This window comes from Manis javanica, chromosome 3 (assembly GCF_040802235.1).
Source record: "Manis javanica isolate MJ-LG chromosome 3, MJ_LKY, whole genome shotgun sequence".
Lineage (NCBI taxonomy): Eukaryota > Metazoa > Chordata > Mammalia > Pholidota > Manidae > Manis > Manis javanica.
In genome coordinates this window covers 164,585,441-164,600,363 of record NC_133158.1, presented here as the reverse complement: position 1 = coordinate 164,600,363, position 14,923 = coordinate 164,585,441, and the positions used below count along the sequence as shown (strand labels likewise).

The following is a 14,923-nucleotide window of genomic DNA, read 5'->3' as shown; positions in this document are numbered from 1 at the left end:
GAATCAAGTCAGATATGATTATTCATTTGATTTTTATACTTGATTTATATGTGGATCCCACATTTCTCCCTTTTTTTTAAAAATAAAATGCTCAAGTGATAGGTAGATGCAAAATAAAGGTAGAAAACATAATTTAGTGCTGTAAGAGGGCAAATGTAGATGATCAGGTCTGTGCCTATAGACTAAGTATTAATCCAAGCTAGACAAGGGCAACAAAACATCCATGGATGCAGAAGATTTCTCTCAAAACAGGGAGTGAAGGGCCCCCACCAGTAAGATGGCGAACTTCCGGCTTCTCTTCGGGGTCCTCAGTTCCCACTGGCGCCACCTGAAGCCCAATCACCTCTCGCCCCCCTCCCAATCCCAGCATCTAGCCAATAGCCACCAGCCCCATAGAAGTAACACCACAATCACCCCATGCCCCTTCCTATATAACCCAGCACCTTTCCCTAAAAAAGCGGATTTCTCCGGTGAATTGCTGCTGTGTGTCACTCCTTTCCTTTCATTGGTGCCAAAACCCGGGAGACGGGACACCCCAACTGGGCCCCGTCTTCCCCCCGACACCAGCAGTAGCTTGCCCTCGTCCTCTTTTTCCGGCGTTGGCTCCTCACACTCACCACTCCTCTCTGGCCTTTAGGTAAGTTTCCCCCCGGAGTGGGCCACTCTTCCCCGAGCTATCACAGCGCCATTGACCGTGATCATCCAGCAAGGCCCTGATGCTCAGGGACGAGAAGGGAACTCTCCCCGCCTCAGGCCTTCACGGCTGCGGCCGACCCTCAGGCCCCTCCTCCAACAGCCATAAATCCCCGCCTCAGGCCTTCACGGCTGCGGTGGACCCTCAGGGCCCCCTCAATAGCCATAAACGAGGTGACTCCTTTGCAGATGAGAACGCTCCCTTTTTTCCCCCCTCCTCCTTCTGTTTCGTTCACTGAAATCTGTTCTGTCTGCTGAAAATTCCTAGTACTAGGTACCTCGTGACTCTGGCACTCTGCCTTCTTAGAAAAGTCTGGGTGATGACCCACACTTCCTAAGAAATTCTCACTCGTATACGAGTTTCCGCAGACCACCAAGGATCATCGGGGACGCCCTTTGTCTCCTTGTGGTCTGCCTCCAGTCCGAGGATCTCCGTTCATCTTCCCCTGTTTGTCTCCTTCTCTGTCCTTCAGCCATGGGAGCCTCCTCATCCCTCCCTGAAAGTTTACCTCTTGAATGCCTGCTCAAGCATCTAGCCACCCTCTCCCTGACACCTGATATAAAACCAAAACTTCTCCGTAAATACTGCTCCCAAGATTGGCCGACATACCACCTAGACAATAACAACCAATGGCCTGCAGGGGGACTCTTGATCCTAACATCACTCGCGATCTTTTTAACTACTGCCAGTGCCTGAAAAAATGGAAGGAGATTCCCTATATCGAAGCTTTCCACCTCCTCTTCCCCCGCCCCCCCCCAAGTTCTCCTAGCCTGCAAGCCGCCGCCCCCACAGAAGCCTCCTGTCCTCTCCCATCCCCCTCTTCTCCTACAACAGCCCCTCCCCCTTCCACCACTGCTGCCTCCACCCCCGCAGAAGCCTCCCATCCTCTCCCTTCCCCCTCCTCCCCTCCCTCCACCACCATCTCCTCCCCCACCTCACCCCCTCCGCCTCCATCCCCCTCACCTCCCCCCCTCCCGCAGATCGAGCCTGAGCCTTTCAGCCCCCCTCTAACTAAGTTCCATGAGCCTCCTCCGTCTTTGCCCCCTCAGACTCGGTCCCGAGGGCCTCCCAAAATTATTGCGTCTTTGCCCCTATCACCTGTTTCCCCCACACAGAATGAGCCAGAACCTTTCAGTCCCTCTCAGACTTGGTCCCGAGGGCCTCCCAAAATTATCGCCCCCCTCCAGGAGGTAGCAGGATCCGAAGGCATCGTGCGCGTTCACGTCCCTTTCTCCTTAGGAGATTTAGCCCAACTAGAGAAACACCTAGGTTCCTTTTCCACTGATCCCACGACATACATCATGGAGTTTCAATGGACCCTCCAGTCTTACAGCCTCACACATCATGACATTTTCATGCTCCTGGCCAATACTCTCCTCCTTGAAGAGCGTAGACGAGTTTGGGACTTCGCCCAAACGCATGCTACCAAAACCCACAGGACTGACCCCACCTATTCCCCTGGCCCCACTGCTGTCCCCGAACAAGACCCACACTGGGATTATAACACCACCGTGGGTATCCACTCTCGAGATATTTTTGCCTCCTGCTTAATAGCAGGTATAAAAAAGGCAGCTCGTAAAATAGTCAATTTTAAAAAGCTCCAGGATATAATTCAAAAGAGAGATGAAACCCCTTCCGAGTTCTTAGATTCACTCAAGCCCTATTACACTATACCAGCCTGGACCCAGAAACACCTGAAGGAAGACATGTCCTTATGACATACTTCCTAGCTCAAAGCTACCCTGACATTAAAGCTAAACTCAAAAAGTTAGAACAGGGCCCCGCTACCCCACAGACTGAGATCCTAACAGTGGCCTTTAAAGTCTTCCATAACCGGGAGGAGGAGAAAGAACGCCATAAACAAAAGGCTGATCAGGCCAATTTCCAAATGTTGGCCCAGCTGATAAAACCACAACCTGGGCGCCCCTCTACAAACAAGCTCCCCCCAGGAGCTTGTTTCAAGTGCGGAAATGAGGGACATTGGTCAAGGGCGTGCCCCTCCCCCAGATCTCCTACCACCCCATGCCCCAGAGGCCACAAAAAGGGCCACTGGGGGTCGGATTGCCCAACCACCTGAAGGGGAGGCTGTACGAACAACCCCCATCCTAAGCCCGCAATAGTGGGGCTGGCAGAAGAAGATTGACGGGGCCTGGGGGCTTCTCGCCCGACCATTTCCATCACCAAACAGGAGCCCAGGTTTACTTTAACAGTTAGATGGTCGGCCCATCTCCTTCCTCCTAGACACAGGAGCCACCTTCTCAGTCTTGCGAGAATACTGGGACCCTACCATGCCAGCCATTACTCCTATAGTCGGGGTAGGAGGTAAACAGATTTTCCCATTAAAACCCTCCCCCCCTTTTATGTACAATCCAAGACAATCCCATACCTTTCTCCCACTCCTTCCTGGTTATGCCCCAGTGTCCCATCCCTTTACTAGGACGGGACATCCTTTCTCTCCTCCATGTTTCCATAACTATATCCACTCCCACAGCCCCCAGTACTCCCTTTCTGATGGCCCTCATAGCCAACGACCCCCCTCTACCCAATGAAAGCTCCGGTTCCGCCCTCATACACCCTGTAAATCCCAAAGTTCAGGACATTACAAGCCCCTCCGTGGCCCTATGTCCCCCTGCCTCTATCAAATTATGTGACCCCTCTCAGTATATCTGTCAGGCCCAATATCCCCTAACCACATCAGCCCTCATAAGCCTCCAACCCATCATTCAAGATCTCTTAAACAAAAATTACCTCAGACTCACTCACTCCCCATTTAATACCCCATATTAGCTGTTAAAAAAACCAACGGATCTTTCTGCCTTGTCCAAAACCTTCGCCTCATCAACATGGCCGTTGTCCCTATCCATCCCTTAGTTCCAAATCCATACACCCTTTAATCGCAGATCCCTGCCTCGTCATCCCACTTCTCAGTCCTAGATCTCAAGGATGCATTTTTTCTATCCCTCTGGACCCCTCCTCCCAAGATTTTTTCGCCTTCACCTGGACGGACCCATACACAAGACATTCTGAACAACTCACTTGGACAGTTTTGCCACAAGGCTTCCAAGATAGTCCCCATATTTTTGGACAGGTCCTAGCTCAGGACCTCAAACAGTTTCATCATGATCACTCCGAGTCCACCTTATTACAATACGTGGACAATCTTCTACTCTGCAGTCCCTCGTGAGAACAGTCTCAACTTGACACTGCCTCCCTACTTAACCTTCTAGCTTCCAGAAGTTACCGGGTATCCCCCATCAAAGCTCAAATCTCTTCCCCTTCTGTCACTTACCTTGGATTCCTTCTGTCTCAACAAAGAAAGTCCATTACCTTAGACAGAAAACGGCTCCTCTCTGACCTGCCCGTTCCCAAAACCAAGACAGAAATCCTTTCCTTTCTAGGCCTGGCGGGGTATTTTAGAGCGTGGATCCCTAACCTCTCCCTGTTAGCAAGACCCCTATACGACCTCAGGAAGGGCCCCCCTGAAGAACCATTATCCTCCTCATCCTGACACTCCTTCATTAAGCTCCATTGAGACCTTGTGGAAGCCCCAGTTCTCCATCTTCCTGATTTGTCAAAGCCCTTCTCATTATACATTCATGAGAGGTCCAGTCAAGCTCTAGGAGTCCTAAGCCAATATTATGGCCCATCCTTTGCCCCAGTAGCTTATCTCTCCAAGCAATTAGACCCCACAGTTTGGGGATGGGCCCCCTGCCTACGGGCATTAGCTGCTGGACAGCTCTTGCAGAAGGAAGCTCATAAACTGACATTCAGGGCGCCCCTTACCATTCTGTCCCCACATCACCTAAAAGATCTCTTAACCTACAAAAGTTTAGACTCTCCCTCCCTCCAGACTCCTGACCTTACTGTCCTCTTTCCTCCAAAATCCTGTTCACCCCCTTTGCCATCCATACCCGAATTATGACTTTTTCCTCCTTTACTGCTCTCTCGCTTTTTTTCCTCATTCCTATTGTCTTCCCCGCCACCCCAGCCTCCTTTGTATGGCGATTCAAAGTCAGACAAACTTACACACAGCATCAAACAAAAGTTTCTGACCTCATTGCCACATCAGGTATAAAAGCTGCTCTGAGCCTTTATACCTCCACTTTCCTCCCTCCACCGAAGTGTTCACTAGCAGCTACCCTTATTCTCCCTACCTCTGCTTCCTCTATGACCAAAAAACAAGCCTATTGCAGGCGATGGCCAGACACCTATGGGAGATGTCCCTACTAGTCTTGTGCCATTCACTACATGGGTAACTCCCAGTACCCACAGTATTACTCCTCCAACCGTTTCATGAAATACCCCAACAGCTCATTCTCCTTATCAATCCCAGATCCCTGGGACTCTCGATGAGCTGCCAGAGTCACAGCCTCAGTTTACTATGGGGGGTCCTCGACCCCCCATGGTACCCTTCATATCTCTCAAGAGTATGTTTCCTCTCACTCCCAGATCTCTCAAGTTGCATCAGATATCAGACATTCCAAAAAAGTCATTATCCAAACTCTTGACGGTGCCTCTTCATCTTCTTATTCCTCCTACTCTTGGTTACAGCTCATTCAAGACACCACCATCTTTCTCAACCACACCCTCAACACCACCAATTGTTTCTTGTGCGCATCACTACAGCACCCACTGCTGGCCGCCGTGCCCCTTAATATTTCCAACTACTCCTTCCATGCAGAAGGATAACCCCTCTGCCCCCTGGCAGACATACCCCTATGGGAACCAGAATACGCAGATAATCTCACCATCCACCACTGTGTAGGCCCAACTCCACCCACCTCCAGCGCACTTCACTGCCTCTCTATCTACACCCCTACCTCCGGCTCTAAGACTTTTATGCAACCGGGACACTTCTTTTGGTGTAATGGCAGTCTTTTCAACTCACCGCCTCCCAACTCCGATACACCCTGCATTCTCATCACCCTAATCCCACAGCTTACACTTTACAGCATGGCAGAATTTCTTGAGCTCCAACCTCCCTTGCCCTTGTGCACAAAAAGAGCTGCTTTCCTTCCCATCATGGTCGGTATCTCTTTGACCACCTCAGCCATTGGGGCAGGATTTTCTGGGGGAGCCTTGGGTCACTCTCTATGGGCAGTTAGAGATCTCAACGCCAAACTTGAGGGAGCCCTGACATCCACTGCCGATTCCCTAGCCTCTCTCCAAAGACAGGTCACGTCGCTAGCTAAGGTCACCCTTCAAATCTGGTGGGCCTTAGATCTGCTTACAGCCGAGAAGGGCAGCACCTGCATCTTCCTCCGGGAAGAGTGCTGCTATTACATCAACGAATCTGGCATTGTAGAAACTGACATTACCAAACTCACCGACCTTGCCTCCAGCCTCCACTCTGCTTCCAATTCCAACCCATTCTCTTCAATACTAACAAACCCCCTCCTTACCTGGGTCTGGCCCATTTCAGGCCCCATAATAATCATTCTTCTCGCCTGTCTCTTCTTACCCTGTATAATAAAGTTCATTAAATCCCAAGTCGGAAAAATCTCTAATCAAGCTTTCAACCAGCTTTTACTCAGGAACTACCAGCTTCTGGCCACAGAAGATCCCTCACCCTCACATCACCTCCTCACCACACGCTGAGATGGACCCCTCTCTCTGCTGGAAACTGTTCCTGGAAACAATGGCCACAGATGCCTGGCTCCTGACACCCATATCCTCTTGGCACCATTAGAATCAACAGGTCCTCGACCTATGGTTACAGGGAACCTTCATTGATTTCCAAAATGAAGAGGTCCACATCTACTCATCCTTACTGTGGGGAGTCCTATCAACCCTTTCCTCCCAATCCTCAAGCCCTCACTCCCTTCTCTGCCCCTGTTCAGCAGGAAGCAGTCAGAGAGAAAGCAACATCCACAACCCCATAGAGGAGAAAGTGGGGAATGAAGGGCCCCCACCAGTAAGATGGTGAACTTCCGGCTTCTCTTCAGGGGTCCTCAGTTCCCGCCGGCGCCACCTGAAGCCCAATCACCTCTTGCCCCCCTCCCAATCCCAGCACCTAGCCAATAGCCACCAGCCCCATAGAAGTAACACCACAATCACCCCATGCCCCTTCCTATATAACCCAGCACCTTTCCCTAATAAAGCGGATTTCTCCGGTGAATTGCTGCTGTGTGTCGCTCCTTTCCTTTCAGGGAGGGTGAGGTTCTAAGCCTCACCTCTGTTGATCCCCAATTTCTCACCTGATGGCCCCCCTGTGACTGTGCCTGTCTTAGGTTCTTTCTCCCTTGAGGAATCTTACCCGTCTCTGGCTAACCAGCCATCTTCCCGGGCCATACAGGGAAATGTAAAGTTGGTAAGTGAGAGAGAAGCAATATTCTTTGAAAAGGTTAGTTTTTAATTCTTTGCAGATTTATGCCCTGTGGCTTCTATGCCCAGCATTTGTCTTGAGGTATCTTTACCACTTGGAAGAATTATGATACTCAGTAATTTTCTATATGAGACACGAATTCTACTAAAGGGCTGTAATTAGGAAGGAAGAAGAAAAGCTATAGAAGTAGCAGACAGAAGAAAACATGGGAAGATTGATTATTTCTTTGACATAACTTCTTGTAGAGTAACATAAGCATGTATAGGTTTTAACAGACTACTAATTAAATTGCGTACACACATTAACAGAATAGGAATAGAGATACATAACAAAAACAGACCTACAATTACCAGCCATATCCAGTGAAACCAAGAAAACCAGTTAGGTACCCTAGGCATTTGTGAAAACTTATCAATAATATGATGGATATTGTCGAACTGAAGTTGAATAATTTGAGAAAAGGGCCCAGTTTATTTTAATTGTAACTATGTGCTATTTTCCCTTCTCTAATCGTAATCTGCAACCTAGGCAAAAGACTACTTTGGTAAGCAATCTCAACTATAAACAAGCCAAGCACACAGACAACACCCAGCCCTCCTTGGGGGCAGGGCAGGCGTTCTTACAAGACTGCACCACTAACCCTTTACTCTCATTCCTGAAAATCCTCAACCGCACATAAAACCCCTAGACAAGGAGCCAACCACGGATTCTCTTGTCCCCTCCTGGCATGAGCCGGGAGCTCTGTCCTCTCACTTTATCTCTAAATAAAAGCCTGTACCTTGCTCTCCTACCTTGAGTCTTTGGGAAGCTCATTCTTCGGCTTCGTGAACAACAACCCCAGCATCAGTGAGAGTTGATTCATATGGGCAGTATAATTTATTGTTTATTTTTTTAACCACATACCTCCTCACTAATTTATAATGGCTTTGCAGTAATGTGTATCAAATAAGAAGCACTGGAAAACTGATTCATCTCTAGGCTGATATGCATGTTTCAAGTGGTATTGAAAACCGCAGTGATGGATATATAATAATAAACATCTCTTATTAATATGCTAAAAAAGAAAGCTAGGGCCCAGTGACAAAAAGGGACAGCAAAGTGGCATTTAAATGAGGATATTTCACTTTCGAATGCACGGTGTTTCTATCCAAGACCCTGTTTGTGCATCCGCATTTTTTACCTACATGAGAAACATTTCCTATGCTTGCACTCCTCTTTGAGAGGGAGTGGTATTGATCATTTAGCGCCAGGTAAGCAAGGAAAAATAGGGAGCTGGGCATCATACCACAAGGTGTCGTCTCTAAGGTAAGGAAACAGAGGAGATGAATATTGAAATGCAGAAATGCAGAAAAGTGATGAAGAAACTGGAGCAATGCAATGGAGGTAACAGAATAGGAGGAGTATAATAATCTGAGAATTTCCAAATTTCTCTCTTCTACATCCTCTCTACCTACTTTTTTCTTAAAATCCTGCCATCTGGCTTCTTCTGTCCATTCTTCTGGAACTATTCTAGACTCTGATGACCTCCTAATTTCTCACTATAAGGGCCTTTTCCATATTATTTTGTCTGTTCCACTTAAAAGTGAGGTTACACAGACATACCTCTTAAAATAAAATAATACAAAGAAGTATGTCGGTCCCTCTCTGCTTCTGACCCGCAGATAAGGGAGGAGACACAATGAGATATCGAAGATCTGAAAGGACCAGCCAGGGGACTCGAGGCTTAACAGCACAAGAGTGGTGCTGAGGGCACCCTTCGTATTTATTGAGGACATACGTGTTAACAACAACAGAATTCTGTGTGGGGGACTTAATAGATAACCATTAACTAACTCTAAACGTAATCCTCGGCAGTCTCCAGTCTCCTGGGGAATGATGTCTTACATGGTATTGAAACAATAGCAAGGGCAATTACATCACAGAAACTGTTTTGGTCTTGTTTGTTCTGTTCTTGATCACTTATTAGGAATTACAGGAAAAATAATCAAGTCATATATGATTATACATTTGATTTCTATACTTGGTTTATATATAAATCCCACATTTCCCCCTTATTTAATAAAATGTTTAAGTAGTAGGTAGACATAATAAAGATTACAGTTTCTAATAGAAAGCTTTTTAACAGTTTACTTTTTCATAAAAGATAATCTATCTTTTAAATCTCGGGATGTAAAATAAAGATGGAAAGTAGAGTTGGGCGCAATAGGAAGGCAAGTGTAGGTGCTCAGGTCTGTCCTATAGACTAGGTATTGATCCAAGCTAAACAAGAGCAACAAAACAGCCTTGGGTGCAGAAGATTTCTCTCAAAACTGGGGGGGGTGAGGTTCTAAGCCTCACCTCTGTTGACCCCCAATTTCTCACCTGATGGCCCCTCTGCGACTGTGCCTGTCTTAGGTTGTTCCTCCATTGAGGAATCTTACCCGTCTCTGGCTAACCAGCCATCTCCGGGGCCATACGGGGAGATATAAAGTTGGTAAGTGAGAGAGAAGCAATATTCTTTAAAAACGTTAGCTTTTTACATCTCTGCAGATTTATGCCCCATGGCTCCTATGCCCAGCACTTGTCTTGAGGTACCTTCACCAGCTGGAAGGATTACGATACATGGTAATTTTAAGAATGAGGCATGAATTCTAGTAAAGGGCTGTATTTAAGAAGGAAAAAGAAAAGCTATAGAAGTAGCAAAGGAAGAAAATATGAGAAGACTATTTCTTTGACATAACTTCTTGTAGAGTAACGTAAGCATGTATAGGTTTTAACAAACTACTAATTAAATTACGTACACATATTAACAGAACAGGAATACAGATACATAACAAAAGCAGAGCTACAATTACCAGCCATATCCAATGAAACCGAGATAATCAGTGAAGTAACGCAGGCATTTGTGAGAACTTATTAATAATATGATGCATATTGTCTAATTCATTTTGAATCGTTTGAGAAAAATCAGACAAATTAAAACAACACATTCCTGGAAACTGTTCACATACCATATGTTCTTTTAACAGCAGATAATCGTAGCACGATTTTGAAGCACCACAATAGCACTTCTCCTAGCTCTTGATTGAGCTGAGATAATACAGAAGCAGTCAAATTCGTTGTCTTACTATATACACAGGCCAGCTTAGATATCTCTTTTTGCATTCCACCAACAAGTCCAGGAACCAGCAGGATGAATGCAGCTGCAAGTGCAACAGAGGTAGGATCTAAAAGCTTCAAGTTGTCATCACCATCAGACAGCAGAGCTCGGAGAAATCTTTCATGACTATTTCCAGGATAATCTATTAGAGCAGGAAGGATGCATCCCACCCCACATATACCTTGATAAAGTGAAGAGAGGGCTTAGGGTGTGGACCTGTATCACCTGACCTGCCCCTAAGGTGGACTGGGTTATTGTCTGTTTGCTAGGGCTGTTTGCAGTGAAGTCACGGGTTATGCTGAGATACCCTTCTTTATCTGCGTAACACTCAAAACGTTCCAGGCCAAGTTGCTCCTGGCCTTTTGAGCTTTAACTGGTCTCACTGAAGAATGACTCTAGAGCTTAATGTTTAACACAGAGTTTTGGTAGGGGGCTTCCTTGCATGTAGTTACATTCCTCTGACTGCAAATATTCTGCCTTGCTTTTTCAGGAGGCCCTCACCCTATTCTGTCTAAGCTCACAGCCCCTGTCTCATTTCCCCCCTCTACAGATAAGAGACCCTAGGTGCTGCTAAGGAAAGGGGGCCACACCTGCTCTGGCTGCTTCATGCTGAGAGGGGGCACATAAAGGGTGCGGTTAGGTCTTCATCAGTGGTCAGTGAGAAGGCCTCGGAAGATTGGCGCTTCTATTCCAGGTTCCATTTCTATTACTATTTGCAGTTTTATGGCTTCTAGGCAAGATAGAACAAATCGTGTTATTAGGTTAAGTAGCAACATCTGGAATTGGATTTTCCTTTGTGGAGCAACTCGACAAGATTAAGAATGCATGGCTGAATATGAGGACTAGAAACAGTAAAATTTTAACTGAAATGATGGGAGAAAACTAAAACATCTGACGAATCATAGCTAGATATTTTGGGGAAACTACAATTCTGGATCTAGTCTACGTCCCAATGACTAGTATTAGGATTTAGTATAGATAAGGCTGCATTATTGAAACATTACGTTTCTCTAAAATCACCCTCATTTTTATTAGAAGTAACTATATTAAGAAAATAATTAATACTTGGCTTGACTATTTGCGTAAGTGCAGCCAGTAGGGCAGTTGATTACATAGGATCTTTTAAATGTGCTTTGCTGGAACATTTTATAAGGAATTTCAGATTGGACTTTTAAAGGCCTCTTGAGGTCAGAAAGCCAAGCCAGACTTGACATCAAGTTTTGCCTGCAGTACCTGTAGATTTGGGTGAATTCCTCTCTTGCTGAGGTTCCCAAGATTTTCCTGAGGTTCCTGCACCTGCCAGGAAGTGACCTTCCTTACTCCCCTGGTAAGGCTGCTGGGAACCCTGTAAGCAAGGTACCAGGCCAGTTCTTCCAACGGACTTTGTTGGCTCTGTAAAGTCAACCTTAGTTCCTTAAAACTGTCTGTTCATATCCGTGGTCATGCACATGTCTCTCAGGTATGACATTCCAGTCAAAGCTTTGGTAATAACCTGTGTTTTTAATTGGTTTTCTTACAAGGAAAGCAGATTCTTATTGAATTTATGCAAATAAACATACTGCCATGAAATACGGAAATAGTCTCAGAGTTTTTAAATTCTGGAGGGATTAGGTAGAGAGAAAGATAATTTCAATTCTGCTTATAAACATATGGTCATTTACTAAACTGTTGTCAGCTTAAGAGAAAAAGCTTAAAACACTTTATCAGCAACATTTGAAACAAAAAGCCACAAAATCATTTTCCTTAGTTTACTTAATCCTATGAAACCAATAGCTGTTCTCCTGAAATCGAGTTCTTTACTAATTTAGGAGGAATAAAACAGTGACTATAAATGACAAAAGACTTACAAATGACCACAGTTAAATCAAGCTGAAACTGCTGTACAGCAAAGGACACCATCAATAGAACAAAAAAACATCCTACAGTATGGGAGAATATATTCATAAATGACACATCCGATAAAGGATTGACTTCCAAAATATATAAAGAGCTCACACACTTCAAGAAACAAAAAGCAAATAATCCAATTAAAAAATGGGCAGAGGAGCTGAACAGATGCTTCTCCAAAGAAATTCAGATGGCCCACAGGCACATGAAAAGATGCTCCACATCTCCAATCATCAGAGAAATGCAAATTAAAACCACAATGAGATACCACCTCACACCAGTAAGGATGGCCACCATCCAAAAGACAAACAATAACAAATGTTGGCAAGGTTGCAGAGAAAGGGGAATCCTCCTAAACTGCTGGTGGGAATGTAAATTAGTTCAACCATTGTGGAAAGCAGTATGGAGGTTCCTCAAAAAACTCAAAATAGAAATATCATTTGACCCAGGAATTCCCCTCCTAGGAATTTACCCTAAGAATGCAGGAGCCCAATTTGAAAAAGACATTATGCACCCCTATGCTTACTGCGGCACTTTTTACAACAGCCAAGAAATGGAAGCAACCTAAGTGTCCATCAGCAGATGAATGGGTAAAGAAGATGTGGAACATATACACAATGGAATATTATTCAGCCATAAGAAGAAAACAAATCCTACTATTTGCAACAACATGGATGGAGCTAGAGGGTATTATGCTCAGTGAAATAAGCCAGGTGGACAAAGACAAGTATCAAATGATTTCACTCATCTGTGGAATGTAAGAACAAAGCAAAAACTGAAGGAACAAAATAGCAGCTGACTAACAGAACCCAAGAGTGGACTAACAGTTACCAAAGGGAAAGGGACTGGGGAGGATGGGTGGGAAGGGAGGAATAAGGGGAAAAAGGCGCATTATGATTAGCACACATAATGTTGGGGCACGGCACAGGGAAGGCAGTATAGCACAGAGAAGACAAGTAGTGATTCTACAGCATCTTACTACGTTGGTGGACAGTGACTGTAATGGGGTATGTGGTGGGGACTTGATAATGGGGGGAATCTAGTAACCACAATGTTGTTCATGTAAGTGTATATTAATGATACCAAAATAAATAAATAAATAAAAATAACAAATACAAGAGGAAAAAAAAAACCCCAAACAAACTTAGGTTCCTTAATTTCTCACTGATAAATTTAAAATGCATATACTACCTGATTCTGATTCTTAAAGAACAAGGGGACGAACAGATAAAATTGAGAAATCACTAATACCTGAGTGACTGCTCATTATGCAGTTGTCTGTCAAGCCGCGTTTAAGTCCATGCAAGTTATGGGAATATAATTACACAATACTATCACTTACTTACAATTTTTCTTAACCATATTTGATCTTTTAATGTCTAAGAATATATTTTCAGGGATCTTACTAGGAATAACACGGTTAAAAAGCCTGGTAAATATGCACACACAAAAAATACAGGCCAATCATTAACATATTCTTCTCCAAACCTAACACCATTAAACTTTTTTTTCTCTTTACAGCAGTAATACATCCGGTCTAAAGCGAGGCTAAAGTGATAGCGATCTCAATTTCAGGATATATAAAGCTCAAATTTATAAAAATGTCCAAGCTAAAAAATTCCTACTTCTTTCCAGTCTTAGTACACTGACTAGAAAATGCATATGCCTAATTGACCCAGGGTAGTTTTACACATCAGTAGGACTCAGAATTACACCAAGCATCCCTATCCATGCAGAGGTCCCAATCAACAGGAGACAGGGACTGAGCATACGACCACACCAAACGTCACTTTTGTTTTAGCATCCTCTACTGGTGGTTTCCAAAGACAGCAAGTAGAAATGGTGCAAATAACAGAAAAATATGTACCTGCTATTCTAACTAAAGTAAAATAATCAGGTTGTGGTCATCAGTAGCTAGAATATGTTCCTCAAAAAAAAAAAAAAAAGATAAGGAAACCACACACAGAGTATAAGTGGAAAATGAGAAGACAGATTTTTAAAATTTAACAAGAAAAGAACTACATTATAATTGGTAAAAACCGATTTAAGTAATTCCAATACCACTCCTTTATTATATGACTAACATCATTACCGTCAAGTTCCTACATAAGGTTTGATGCTTTGGCCAAACCATGCTCACTTGGCTTACACCTGTCAAGTTACATAACTTGATCTCCCATTAATATTCTACACTGCAGATATATTCCAGAAAGGAAATTAAAAAAATGTTTTACTGGAGGCTTAGCAGTAAAATCTGCATACCTTATTTTAAAATGAACAAAAAATGATTTACATATAAATAACAGCATAAAGTATCTCTACGACTACCTATCACTGTATACATCCTTCACCCTGTCATTAAAAAGACTTAACAGCTAACATTTTTTCCAAGCAGTTCTCGCCAATAAACAGCTGCAACTTAAAAATATGATTGCATTGCTAAGAAATATTAACCAGCACCTATCCTAAGGTTTCGTAACACAATGGTGTATAACCAATTTTAATTCGCCCCCGAGATAAGCAGAAATGCGAACAACTTACACCAATCAACAAACAGTGCAGCTCCAGCGCGAGCAGCGGACCGAGCGTCCGTGGGTCCGTCCGCCCCCTCCTCTACCAGCCTTCCACCCGAGACCGAGCGCGCCATCCAAGCACCATTACCCGGTGCGGCGCTCCGCGCGTCCGGCCCACGTAACAACTTCCCCAGAAACCCAAAGAGAAGACAGGCGTCCGCACAGAGCCCCAACCCGGCGCGGAAATGCAGCCCTGCCCGGGGACGGGATCTGTCTGCGGTGCTTCCCGGTCTCCGATACCAAATAACAACTCCACAAAGGCGCCCGCCGCCCCAGCTCGCCGCCCGCTGCAGGTCTCTCCGCGG

At 44.9% G+C, this 14,923-nt stretch overlaps 1 protein-coding gene across 2 annotated transcripts in view; it reads right to left on the bottom strand.

Annotated features, from left to right (window-relative positions):
- Nucleotides 1–14,923, bottom strand: part of LOC140848495 (1-phosphatidylinositol 4,5-bisphosphate phosphodiesterase eta-1-like) — a 254,577-nt gene that overhangs the window by 238,810 nt on the left and 844 nt on the right. The gene's annotated exons all lie outside the window — the stretch shown is intronic.